At 36.5% G+C, this 14,719-nt stretch overlaps 1 long non-coding RNA gene across 1 annotated transcript in view; it reads right to left on the reverse strand.

Annotated features, from left to right (window-relative positions):
* The window catches only part of LOC125961244 (uncharacterized), a 122,400-nt gene that overhangs the window by 53,575 nt on the left and 54,106 nt on the right, over window positions 1–14,719 (reverse strand). The gene's annotated exons all lie outside the window — the stretch shown is intronic.

The following is a 14,719-nucleotide window of genomic DNA, read 5'->3' on the forward strand; positions in this document are numbered from 1 at the left end:
TAAGGATTTACCCATTTTGATTGGGACAGAATGCTATAGTGGGAAGCTGTAAATACCCAATAAGCGAACAGGCATTAAAACTGTCATTTCTGAAACTGTGACAAATCTCTGTATTGATAGTAGAAATAAGGGCATTGTATAATTATATGGATCCACAAGGAAAATGGCTCATGGTCATCATACTCTGGCTCATGCTTTTCTAACAGCAGCTCAGTGAGGTTTGTATTCTCTTGGACATTGCATTTCATTTAAAGGAAGATAGTTCTACGTGCTCAAAAGTGTTATGTTTTTGACAGTGAGGAGGTGTAAAAAAGACCGGAAAAGAAATTTGAAGGCCTCCTGATGGTAATAGGAGAAGGGTGCATTTTGACACAAAGCTCAATTCCTGTGCTAGGCAAGCCCAGTGCTCTGGGAGAATATATAATTACAGTTTGCAATGATTTCTCCAATTCCAGGAAAGAATAAAAGTGAGTTTATTTTTTCCAAGACATAGCTCCCTTTGGCAGCAAAGCCAATGGGAAGTATTGACAATGCAACCTGGGTATTAAGCTGTATGACTTGCTGCACATAATGGCCTGACCACACTCAGGTAATAACCAGAGGTCTCCAGAAGTACATTCAACTGCTCTTTCATCAACAACTCAAAATCTTCCCCAGCATGAATCTATTCTTTGCCAGTAGGACAACCCAAAGCAAATCCCGCCGCCCCCCCGCTCAGTTTTTCACCCAAGGTTGAGCTAAAGAGCTCCTAATTGCTGTTTATTTCATTTACATGATATTTTCCTCATGTTAATGTTATTAGCTTGAAGGTTCTTTTGCCAGGACCACAGGGAGTGGCATTCACCCAACTTCAGTCTTGTTAGAGACCTGGAACCCATCAATCAGATGCCCTCTGTTTTGTCTACTTAAATGTTTTGGTGATCACTAACAGTCCAAATCATTTCACAATTTGGTGAAATTGCTTTTTATCCTTGCATTTCTATCTCCTTAATATCTGGTTGACCTGTATAATTTTTCTTAAATTTACTACTTTAATTCAAAAGAATAAAAGCTCCCTTCCATCTACATGGTTATCATAAATCCAAGCCCTTTGGGGCTTACATTCCTGTAAAGAATTGACAGTGAGATTTAATTCTCTTAAATTTACTACATAATTTCATTTATTTTTAAAAGTAAATGTTTCATTCCTCTTTTATTATATAATAGAATTCCCCTTTAATCAAGACTACCCACCCAACATGTCTCTTTCTAAATATTTATATCTCCCTAAAGTTATCACATTTATTTCATCATTTAATATTTAATTTCCTTTTTCTTCTTTCATTTTATTTATTTCTTTATTACAAATTACACTAACAAAGAATAATGATTCCCCATTTATGCAACCAGCCTTAACAACACCCCAGATCTGCTTTGTCACTTCTGCCTTTTAGACCACAGCCATCTTCCTTGCTTCGGAACCTAAAGGGGGACTGTCTTTTGCATGGTCACAAAGTGGAAGTTCTGTCCCTCTTGTTTCAACTCTTAGTACACAGACTGTCTCAGCCTCCCCCAGTGTGCAGGCTGTGAGGTAGCAGGTTTTCCATCATGCCTCCCAGGCAGGGTTCCTGGCAATTCCAGCAGAGTCTGGAAGCTCCAACTTCCCAAGCAGTTGACTGCAAGGGAAAGGTAATATAATCCCTATATACCAGGAGTTAACACTTCTTGGGGTTGGGTTTGGCCACCCTGTCCTTCCCTCACCCAGTGGTCTTTCCTGAGGCAATGATTCCATGTATATTCTGCCATGTACCTTCACATGACAGATTCCTTATCTATCATATAGGAAAATCTGTGTTTGTTTTCTTTCTCTCCTCATTTCACACTCCTGGGACTGCAGGTCTCAGCCTTAGCCAGTAAACTTCAGTCACGCTCTGTTTTCTAGACTACACTATCACTTCTATTATAATTCTTCTTTCACAGCTACTGTTACATAAACTTTTCACAGCCTCAATTTCTCCTCTAAAGAGTGGTATCCTCATAATAGGACCCTGGTGCTGAATCCAGGAGTACTAGCATTTCAATACTTCAGAAAATTCTGATCAATTTCATTGTCTTTTTAGTCTAAGTACTGTCATGTTTACCAAACACTGTAATTGCTACTCATTGCTACTCACAATTTTTCACTGCTCTTGCAATAAACACCAATATTTCACGTGATTTCCCCTTATGCCATAACCACAGTGTTTCTTCTACCATGTGCCACTCTAATTTAACTTGTAGACCAAAAGTCTTCCATGATGCATTTTGCATGGTCCATGTTTTTGAGTGAAACCAGAGAAGATTCTCAGGGCCTCTTCTCTTCTTCCCAATATAAAATTTAGAAAATTTTATTTGTCCTCCAAATGAACGTAAAACATAATTACGTATCCCTGACAACTGCACTTAGAGCCAGATCATACCCTGTATAACTTTCATCTCAAGCACAGTCTTTTTAGTCCAGAACTGGGGCCCAGATATCCTGGTAGAAGTCAGAGTGACAGTCCAAAGTACTAACATTGACACAGATGGGATTTCCAAAGTTTTGCAGGCTGAGTGACCAAAATAGAAGATTGCAAAGTAGTTTGATACTAAGAAAACAGGGAAATGCCAAAAAAACCCCTTATCACCCCTCCTTAAAATTTTGCATAAATCTTTTTACTTATTTTGTCTCCATTTAGAAAACAAGAGCCATGTTTATATCTTAAATCACTTAAATTTTTAAAATTTCAGTTTAGGACTCATATAATTTGTATTGATCAGGAAATTTATATATGCATATCAATTACTTTTTAATTGTAATTTGTAAGATAGTACCTTTTTCTTGTATCATTATACTTTCATGAATTTTTCAGAAGATTCCACTTTTCTTATCAACTGTAAACGTTGCTACCCTTTTTGATGCACAAATCACTCATATTTGTCCACTAGCAGAACTCTGTTCAGGTTGGCCTATTTGTCCTGTTTAGTAATTTCAAGGAAGATCTGAGAGCATTCTTGCTTTCTTCAAACAACACATTTCAGATTCAATATATTTATTATTTTCTTTGTTGGCTCCAGAGTGTAGAATAAGCTATTCTCTGGATACCAAGGATGCACACTGATAAGTAGGAGAAAGAACAGGTTCAGTCCTTTTTGATGATAAAATAGGAATTTTCTTTTTTTTTAGTATATCATAAACCAATGTTGTAATTAAATTTACTCCTTCCTTTCTATATTTCATATTTTAGTTTACTTGAACTTGAATTTCGAGTTGTCCATTTTATTTTTTGTTTTGGCCCTTTGGTCTGAACGACCCTAAAAGTGAGTCCAAATCACACAGTTCCAGGAAGTACTTATTTTCAGTATCACTAGAACACCAACCATCTGAAAAGTAAACTAATCCCCCAAACACTGAACTATTGTATCAAAAACAGAAACCCAATACATTCATAAGACACAGTGATTAAAAATAAAGACAAATATTGGGGCTTCCCTGGTGGTGCAGTGGTTGAGAGTCCGCCTGCCGACGCAGGGGACACGGATTCGTGCCCCGGTCCAGGAAGATCCCACATGCCGCGGAGCAGCTGGGCCCGTGAGCCATGGCCGCTAAGCCTGCGCATACGGAGCCTGTGCTCCGCAACGGGAGAGGCCACAACAGTGAGAGGCCCACGTACCGCAAAAAAATAAATAAATAAATAAAGACAAATGCTTACAGATGTTAACTAGACTTATTATGGTGATCATTTCACAGTGTATAAAAATACTGAATGTTGTACACCTGAAAGTAATGTAATATTGTATCTCAATTATAATTCAATAAAAATAATAAAATAAAAATTTTTTAAAATGCTGTTTTTCAAAGTTTGGCTTAATATCTTCTAGCCTTTTGTGTTTGGACCCCACTAACCAAATTTTTTTACCCTTTATATAGTGCTTTACTAGTGTCATTATTTTCTTATTGCATGTGCTTTTAAGTCCTTACTTATAGAATCACAGAGGTCCCTGTATATTCATGTTATCACGGTATTGTTCTATTTCAATTCCCCAAATTAAATAAATGATTCAATAACACCCACCAGAATTAATATCCATAATTATCAAAGTCAGATATGGAAGAACAAATGTAAAAGTTACAACTCAGAAAACTAGTATATACTAGCTTCTGTAAATTCATATAACCTCCTTAATATTAAGCAGTATTTTGTAATACAAGAACTTTCTTAAGATGAATAGATAGATGATAACTATGTAAATAGATAAAAGATAGATAGATGATAGATAGATTAGATAGATAATAGATGAATAACAAACCAATAGGTTTGGATTTACTCTATCTGCAATATATTTTCCCCTTTACTTGCTGATCAGCAGTCCTTTCTTTCTCCTGTTCCCAGCAGCAATGGTATAGTAAAGTCACTTTGCGTTTCTTTGTAGACCATCTGGTCTCTCTCTACTCTCTTACATATTCCACGGCACAATGGGGAAAATATTGGGTTGTATTTTTTTAATGTATCAACATATGAGCTTACAAATGTAATTCAGATTCTAATGATATATTAACAGAAGGCAATGTTGTTCAAATAAAATTATTCTATTTTTCCCATTTTTATTTTTAAACTCATTATAAGAAATCGGGTACAATATGTACATATACCATCAAATTTAAATTCTCTCTTTAAGTCCACTTGAATGCAAATATCAGGTTACAGCCCCATTTTTATAATGCACAGTATATACCAATGCTGGCACCTCTTTCAGTTCCCTTGATACACATCCAAAATTTACGGATGAGATTTTGGAGCCTCTTGCTGAAAATTTAGCTGTAATGGCAAGAGAAGTGACTGCACACATCCACAATGCATGTCACTAAAATTACACCTCATGGAGACATAGAAAGACAGTGTTTATCCCTGTCAAACTGGAGGAACACCTGCAAACATCGATGGGGATGAAGGTAAAGAGCACCATAGAGCACCTGGTATAGGGAGTATTTTTAATCATTTAGCTCTTGGAAAAGAAACAATGCTAAATCCCTCTCTCAATTGAACTAACTCATTACTAGCAAATTCTTGCCAAGTTTCTGTTGTGGGATTTTTCTATTCACTAGAGGTAGGCTATTTAACCAAGTGAAATACACTCCTTTCCAGAACCATGTCTTTTCATGTGAACTACTAGAATCAGTGCATTCCTGTGTCATGAATAAGAACAGCCATTGGACCTGTGTTAGATTTCATTTTACCTAAGAGGAACACTCTGCGTATGTTCTTTTCCGTATTTCTATTTTACTCTGCTATCCCCATTAGGCTTATAAGAAAAACAAATGTTTTGATCTTAGAAGAGTAGAAAATATAACGTTATATGCAACTGAAATTTATGGCAAATTGTCATTAAGTGGCTGATTCAAAGGAATTACCTGCCATATATTTTTTTAGTACCTTATTCTTCTCCTAGTTACACAGGAGAACTGCAAGAGTCTTTTAGTTTTTCTAAAGACATGAGAATTTACACAATATTAAAGCAGAAAACACTGTAACAGTTTGCAAAGATTTAGGAGGTATTCTGGTAATATTAGGCTAGGAAAAATACACTGACTGTAATCAGGAGAATTTCAAGATTATAGAGCAGTTGTATTTGTGGACATATAGTCATGAACAATAGTTCATGTAAGAAAAATTGCATTTATAACAAAATGAGTTATTGCTCAGCTTGAGGCAAGATATACAGTTGATACTTTTTTCCCATGCTCACTGAAGACTTTAGAAAATGTAAAAACAACAACAGCAAAACTTCTGTGCTATAATTTAAGCTAACATTATATATATTTACATGTAATTTCATGGGGCTGCTTCTGTGTTAATGCTAAGATGGTCTCACATCTCTGAATGTTATTTGAGTGCTTACATTGGGTCAAGAACTCAAGGTTAACCTTATCCTATATATGTTGCAGCTAGACGGTGCTAGCCATCACATATTAATAATCTGATGGACAAGCAAAACCAGCTCGATATTTCTCCATAATTATGAAATCCTTTCAAGGCACTACTGATGTCAGCTGGGCAGAGGAGGCAACCTATTTAATTCTAAATTCCTTTGATTGTTGTGGTAATTTTTTTTTTTTAACATCTTTACAATGGTGTGTTAGTTTCTGCTTTATAACAAAGTGAATCAGTTATACATATACATATGTTCCCATATCTTTTCCCTCTTGTGTCTCCCTCCCTCCCACCCTCCCTATCCCACCCCTCTAGGTGGTCACAAAGCACCGAGCTCATATCCCTGTGCTATGCAGCTGCTTCCCACTAGCTATCTATTTTATGTTTGGTAGTGTATATATGTCCATGCCACTCTCTCACTTTGTCACAGCTTACCCTTCCCCCTCCCCATATCCTCAAGTCCATTCTCTAGTAGGTCTGTGTCTTTATTCCTGTCTTACCCCTAGGTTCTTCATGACATTTTTTTTTCTTAGATTCCATATACACGTGTTAGCATACGGTATTTGTCTTTCTCATTCTGACTTACTTCACTCTGTATGACAGACTCTAGGTCCATCCACCTCACTACAAATAACTCAATTTCATTTCTCTTTATGTCTGAGTAATATTCCATTGTATATATGTGCCACATCTTCTTTATCCATTCATCTGATGAATGACACTTAGGTTGCTTCCATCTCCTGGCTATTGTAAATAGAGCTGCAATGAACATTTTGGTACATGACCGTTTTTGAATTATGGTTTTCTAAGGGTATATGCCCAGTAGTGCGACTGCTGGGTCATATGGTAGTTCTATTTGTAGTTTTTTAAGGAACCTCCATAGTGTTCTCCATAGTGGCTGTACCAATTCATATTCCCACCAGCAGCGCAAGAGTGTTCCCTTTTCTCCACACCCTCTCCAGCATTTATTGTTTGTAGATTTTTGGATGATGGCCATTCTGACTGGTGTGAGATGATATCTCATTGTAGTTTTGATTTGCATTTCTCTAATGATTAATGATGTTGAGCATTCTTTCATGTGTTTGTTGGCAATCTGTATATCTTCTTTGGAGAAATGTCTATTTAGGTCTTCTGCCCATTTTTGGATTGAGTTGTGTGTGTAATTCTTAAAGGTAGGACTCGGTTGAGAAATGCCCAGTGGACAATTGCAGGGCGGTGTGACATTTTTAGCATTTCTTCAGTCTAATCGTCAGAAAATTATAGAAATCTTTTCTACATGTTTATTCCCTATTAAAGTAAAAATATCTGCAACTGCAGAACTCTATCCTTTGGTGGTGTTTCACATTGTCATATTCATGCAAGATTTTTCCTTCTTTTTCTTTTTTTTGAAACTGGGTCATTTGATCATTTTAGATTTCCTGGGACAAAGCAGAAATGCAAGTGAAAAACATCTACTTGAGCAATTTTTCCTTACTTTTCCCTTTCCCCTTCATATTATATTCTGTCTGCCCTCTGAGGATCACTGGAGCAATGGGAATGCAAAATCTCTATTCAGCAACTTCAATATTTAATAGCATGACAAGAGTAAGTCAGTTGAGTTAAACAAATCTCCCATTCTTCTTTGGATTTTTTGTTTGTTTCATTGCTTCAAAGCTATGGGAGGGCAAGAATTAATATTTGTCATTTTGATATGAATTTGACTAATTTTACCAGATGAAAATACAAAAGCAAAGAAAAAATTTTCTCTAGCTATTTCTAACCATTTTAGTAATAGAAATATCTTATTTACAATTTTTAGAAGGCAGTCAGTAAGGATAATAAGATGATATTTTATAAATACCTAATACTGAGCATTATTTTCAGTGTTAGCATAGCAAAATATATGGTTTCTCTCTTGAGCTACCTGGGAAAGAAATCCAGGTGAGGAAGACTCATCATTTTTTTGTTTTTTTTTTCCCCAGCCAGGACTTTATTTTCCTGCACAACTAATGAAGACTAGAAAGCAGAGTGAAATACTGAGGGAACGCTTTTGATGGGAAATAAGGTCTGCACATACACATATGCCCACACACATCATAAATATAATCACATAAAGAAAAAATAAGAGGGGAAATCTGACAGGAAAGCATGAACCACCTGTTTGCACAACAGTTGTTTCTCTCTTCTATCCATCTTATGTACAGAAGCCATATTTTCTATGGATCGTCTATGATATTGCCAGAATATTCTAACCACCATCAACACCTCCCAAGTAGGCAACTGCTGCCAAAATTATATGTTTACTAAGGCATTTTTAAAAAAGATTTATTTATATAACAAAACAGGTATAAAGTTTCAATAAATGTGGGCATAAAATGTTTTTAAGTTTTCATGAATTTTTGTTACTTCAAGAAATGTCTCTTGCTACTAAACAAAGTCAGAATGTATCCAATCTAAACTGAAAAATTATACAAGTGTTTGATCTCCCAAGGAAAATAAAATAGTGAATTTCCCTATACTCAATAAATAGCTAATAATGGAAACTATTTCATTAGAAAACAGTCTTATGGATAAACATGTAAGAGTCACTGAAAAGGCTTGCATATTTTTCACATGAAATTAATGACACTTCCTCTTAGAGTATAAAGCAAAAGCATGTTGTTAAAGCTTAAAAACTACCTGAAAGTCATCTGTCCATAATTATATTAGCAATATTGGTAGCACTTTAATATAAGTGATGTGACTATTACGTATACTTCTATATAATTTCTACTTTTGCACGAATGAACTCGTCCATTATTGTATAGTGCCACCTAATTTGAGTTCTTCTATATGGCTATGATGATTTATCTTTGAGTTATGAAATACAATGTTTCTATACTCTCAATTAATTAACCATACATATAGTACATATTTTGAATATGCCATTTCTTTAAGTCAATTTACTTATGAGATTAATGAAATGAATCTGAGTAAAGTTCCCAGTACAAGAGTCAAGTCCCCTCTTTTAGTTGGAGGACTGGCATATTAGAAATAAACTGGCACATGGTAGGACCAAACATTCCTTTACCACTTCTCCCTCAAATCCTTCCACTGTGGAGCCTGGAGGTCTAGACTCTTCCTGTTTTCTGTACCTCGTAAGGTATGGTGACACCAGTTCGGAACAATGAAATCTCATGGAAGGCTTGCTGACATGGTGCTTGCCTGATAAAAGGACCAAACAAAACTAATGTTTTTTTCACCTTCCTTTCTGCCTCAAAAGAATTATGAGATCTGGAACTGAGATAGCCTTCCTGTAACCATGAAGTACAAAAATAAGTTAAAAATGTCAACACACTAAGGATAAAGGAACAGAAATAAAGAGAGAGCACAGGTCCTCGAGTCTAAACAAATTGTCTTCTACTAGGACTTGTTTCACGAAAAAAGAAAAAAATAACCTTCTTTTTATAATTAATATGCTGTTAACTGGGTCTTCTGTTACTTGAAGATATAAATATTCCTAATTGAGTCACATTTCATTTATATTTGTTAAATTTTTAAATAACATAGTTACTGTATTACATTTGGCTATGAGGGACAGAAAACCCCAAATTGCAATTGTTTAAACAGTTAAAAGTTTACTTCTCTCCCGTGGAAAATATTGAATGAAGGTGGTCCATGGCAGATATCCTAGGCTATAATGCTACGGGTCCACGTATCTTTTATATACACATGTATGAAGCTTACATTTCAAGATCATTTTAAGGTCCAAGGAGGATATTTCAGGCCCATATAGCATATTTGCCTTCCAACCAGAAGGAAGGAGAAAAAGTGGGGAAAAAACGTGAAAAATCCACTCCACTTGATTCTTAAGGGCATGGAAGCCTATCTGCATACATCCTGTTCACTAGAACTTAGTTATATAACCACATCTTACTAAAAGGGAGGTTGAGAAACATGTCCAGTTGTAAATTCTATTATCAAAAAGAAGAGGAGACTAATATTGGAGGGTCTGATATCAGTTGTTGCTCCTGTCCTCCTCTTTGGCCTCCTAATTATCCAAGTTTTCTATACATAGAATATTTTTCCTACACAGAGACTATTTCACCTTCTTCCCAAGAGTGAAAAATCCTAATGTCTCCTCCAGCTTCTGCAAAGTTCAGTAGCTTTTAATGTGTGGAGCAGTCTTCTTCAGGTATACATATACAATGGTGAAATATATGCAGGAAACCACAAAAACATACAGCCATTGCTGGGTCATAGCAATAATAAATCCATTAGGCAGGGACAATGAACACTCTTTCCTCTAACAGAGTATAAATTCCTTTGTTAGCACATCTGGCAGCCCTGACTGTACTCTCTAAGAAGAATGTCCTTTTTCATTGTCTTCTGAGCACCATCTGTGCCCTCAGAGTACTGCTTCAATATTCTTTATTCTTTATAACCACATCTATAGTGGGCATCAGAAAATAAGTCTTTCCTGGGGACTGGGCAGACTTAGGAGGCCACCTTCTGTTGGTACATATTTGTAATTCCTGAGACTGCTATTGGATAGAAAATTTACTGACTTTTGTAGTCCAGTCTGTCTTTTGTTTTCTGTATCAATATAATCTATTTGTAAGCAACTTATTTGTTTCTACTTAATTTCTTACTCATGTTCCCTTAGTAGAATATCTTGCTTAAACCTAGTTTTTAACCTTGAATTCTCTGGTGAGTCCATCTCTCTAAGCATTTTGTTGATAACAATAATAATATTTTCTGAAATGGTAGGAACCATTACTTCTGGGTCAGCAAATGGTCTGGCTTCCAAGTTGCAATAGAAAACAACTACAAGTTTTTCTATGGCATGACAAGGATAATGAATAACTCAGCCTTCATAATCTGAATCTTTGCTACCATCCTCATAGATACTTCCACTAAGCCTACATTTACTGATTCTAAAATGAGAAGTCCAAATTCCAGTAGACAAAATCTTTATCGGTCTTCAATTCAGCCAAAATAACAGCAATTTAGAAGTTCATTTCCACTAATCTAAAAGCCCAAAGGTCAACATGGAAGGATTAGTGTAGCAGTATTGTTCCACTCAGTTCTTCATGACCCAGACTTCTCCATCTCTAGGGAATGGGCTTATTGTAATGGTTCAAGATGGTAGCATTTGCATTCTAGACAGCAAGATGAAGGAAATGATTTAGAAGAAGGACAATGTGTGCGCAGAAGCCATGTCTCATAGAGGATACCCTAGATTCTGTCAAACAAACTTTTGCTTATATCTCACTGGCCAGAATTTAGTCACATGGCTGCATTTAGCTGCAAGGGAGTTTGGAAATACAGTCTTTATTATGAGTAGTATTAAGCCCATACAGAATACAAGGAAAAAGGGAAGAATAACAATAAGGGAAAATTGCCATTTTTATTATATTATTCTACCATTGTTTTTCTTTCTTTAACACAATCATTGGGGTATTGTGAATTCGAGGGTGCTATTTGGGGATGAGTAGATGGAGGTGGTAAGAAACTACCCAATTCCTATTCAAAGCAACAGTAGCAGAGGAATAAGTGATTTCTTAGAATTGGCAATCTTTTGATGTGAAAAACACTTTCTATGTTCCCTAAGGAAAGCCTATGTGAACAATGGGGCATCATATTATCTATATACGATATTACTCAGCCATAAAAATGGAAGAAATCTTGTCATGTGCAACAACATGGATAGGCCTGGAGGGTGTTATGCTAAGTGAAACAAGTCAGACAGAGAAAGGTAAATACTGTATGATCTCACTTATATGTTGAATCTAAAAATGCCAAACTTATAGAAACAAAGTAGAATGGTGGATGCCAGGCGCTGGGGACTTGATGGAACGGGGAGATGTTCGTCAAAGGGTATAGACTTCCATTTACAAGATGAATACATTCTGGTGATCTAATGTACAACATTGTGTCTGTAGTTAACAATATTGTATTACATGCTTGAAAGTTGCTAAGAGCAGGTCCTACAAGTTCCCACACACACACACACAGAAAAGGGAATTATGTGAGGTGATGGACATTTATTTATCCTGGTTATTATTTTGTTGCAGGAAGAGGGTCCCCTTCCAGGGCCCAAGAGTGGGCTCTTGTCTAACACTCGGAAATGAACTGTCCAAGGAGACACATGTGCTGACAAAGCAAGAAACTTTACTGGGCAGGAGCACCTGGGCAGAGAGCAGCAAGGTAAGGGAACCCAGGAGAACTGCTCTGCCACGTGGCTCAGCAGTCTTGGGTTTTATGGTAATGGGGTTAGTTTATGGGTTGTCTCTGGCCAATCATACTGACCCAGAGTCCTTCCTGGTGGCAGGAGCATCACTCAGCCAAGATGGATTCCAGCGAGAAGGATTCTGGGAGGTTGGTAGGACATATGAACTGGCCTCCTCTCTTTTTGACCTTCCCCAAATTCTTCCTGTTGGTGGTAGCTTGTTAGTTCTGCTTTCCTTACCAGGACCTCCTGTTGTAGGATAACTCATGCAAGTGGTTATTATTGGGCCTGGCGAGGGTGGGCGGTTTTGGTCAGTGGTTCCCCTAACAATTTCACAATATATACATGTATAAAATCATCAAGTTGTACATTTTAAACTTACACAATTTATGTGTCAAGTATATATCAAAATAGCTGGGAATATTTTTGAAAACTAAAAAAAAATTTTTTTAAATGAGGAAAAATAACTTTAAAACATGTATTTGTTTAATAATATGTATTTGTCCATATGTATAAATGAATATTTAATTATATATTCATTTGGAATATGGAAATTTAGGGACATTTAAGTGCATTAATAATTGATAAATACCATTTTATGGTAAAACATATCATGTATATTATAAACAGAAATACTGATTTTAAATTGAAGCTATCACTCATACATACAGAGATAAGTTCTTTTTTTTTTTTGCGGTACGCAGGCCTCTCACTTTTGTGGCCTCTCCCCTTGCGGAGCACAGGCTCTGGACGCGCAGAGTCAGCGGCCATGGCTCACGGGCCCAGCCGCTCCGCGGCATGTGGGATCTTCCCGGACCAGGGCACGAACCCGCGTCCCCTGCATCGGCAGGGCAGGCAGGCGGACTCTCAACCACTGCGCCACCAGGGAAGCCCAGAAATAAGTTATTTTAAAGCAACATTCCCATAATAAATGTCACTTTGCCTATTTTGCCCATTCTGTGCAGCTGTAATTGTGTAATTCAGGAAAAAACTTAGAGTAGACAGCCATCATAGTAGATTGTTAGAGGTGTGACACATAGTACACTAGTCCTCAGAAATATTCAGGGAAAAAAAAAGAATTTCTTGGCTAAATCATTTTGGGATATTACCCCTTTTAGAGATCTACAGTGCACTTCAGCAATTTAGAGGATCCAACAATTCCCAGAATTTCTTTAGAAGCTGTCTTTTTTACACAGAACTAATTACTTTACTCTGAATAATACTGTGATCCCATCTCCTCCCTCCCCCAAGGTTAGGAGTAACTTGTTGGTCCTCTCTGACAAGGACAATTGGACTGATTATTTGCCACCGTTCATTAACTTTCCTTCTTTACCTAGAATTTTGCCCTGCAGGGTTAACCAGAGTCCAGGTATGTTTAGACAATGACTGACACTGATTGATAGAGATAAAACACCATGGGTAGAGAGGTGGAGTTTTGCTCCCTCCTGTCCTGGTGTACCATTTGATATTTGCTCTCTTTCTTTGCCTAACGCAGAACTCCCATCTGGCAACCCCATACCCATGGCTACACCTCTCCCTGGGACGCAGTAGGGTTCCCTTCCCTTGTCTCTTCAGGTCTAGGGATGGTAATGGCTCCCAACTTCACCATTGCTTTCACTTAAACTCCACCCACTGCACAGTAAATCATACTTTATTGAATTCTATTTAACTCAAATAAATATACATTTTGTTTTTTACTGCAACTCTGATACAGAAACAATATGCAATTTTCAAAGTCAAACTTAAATTTGTTTCTTCTTTATGAGAACTACATAGAACACTTAAATTTATAATGATTACACACTCTCTGAACCAAAACCTTTGACTTTTATGTGATAAATTCAACATTTAATCAGGTATGACCTTATAAAATAATCTTGTCTTTATTTCTTTAGCATTAACCCCTGTATCACTATTAATCTTTTCATGTGTTTATATCTCTATATTTTAAGCTTCTTGAGAGAAGTTAATATCTTATTTATTATATAAATATTTCTTGATTGTATTTGAGTGACTGTATAATAGTGGCCACTAAATACATTTTTATATAAGGAGCTTTGACACAGTAGATTATATTACTTCTCCATAGACATCAATCATTTCCAAGGAAGCATGTACAGTACATGGACACCTAGTTTGATGATTTAATTTAAAGTCCCAGTTGACATTTTCCTCTGCTGAATTTACTAAAATCATTAACTTTTGATTTAGGTGATTCCCCGTATCAGTCCAGGGAAGTCTTTAATGAAAAGATAAAAAGATATCTAATGAGATGTCAGATCTACCAACTTCTACTTCATTTTTCACAAGCCATGAGACCCAAAATGAAATAAAGTAAACAAACAGCAGAACATTAAGGAAGTGAACTGGTTGGTATATATACGTAGTAAATACTAATGTAGCACTGCGTATGCATTAGGAGAGGTAGTTCTGAAATCAGCCAGCCAGAATCCAGAATACTGGCTAGTTGTGTAACTTTGAGAAAGACACTTGACAGCTCTGAGCTTCTGTTTTCCCCTTTGACAAATGGGGTTATTAGAACTTACTTCAGAGAGTTGTGGTGAAAACTGAGGCAATTCGTGTAACATACAATGGGCTA

Source organism: Orcinus orca, chromosome 15 (genome assembly GCF_937001465.1).
Source record: "Orcinus orca chromosome 15, mOrcOrc1.1, whole genome shotgun sequence".
NCBI lineage: Eukaryota > Metazoa > Chordata > Mammalia > Artiodactyla > Delphinidae > Orcinus > Orcinus orca.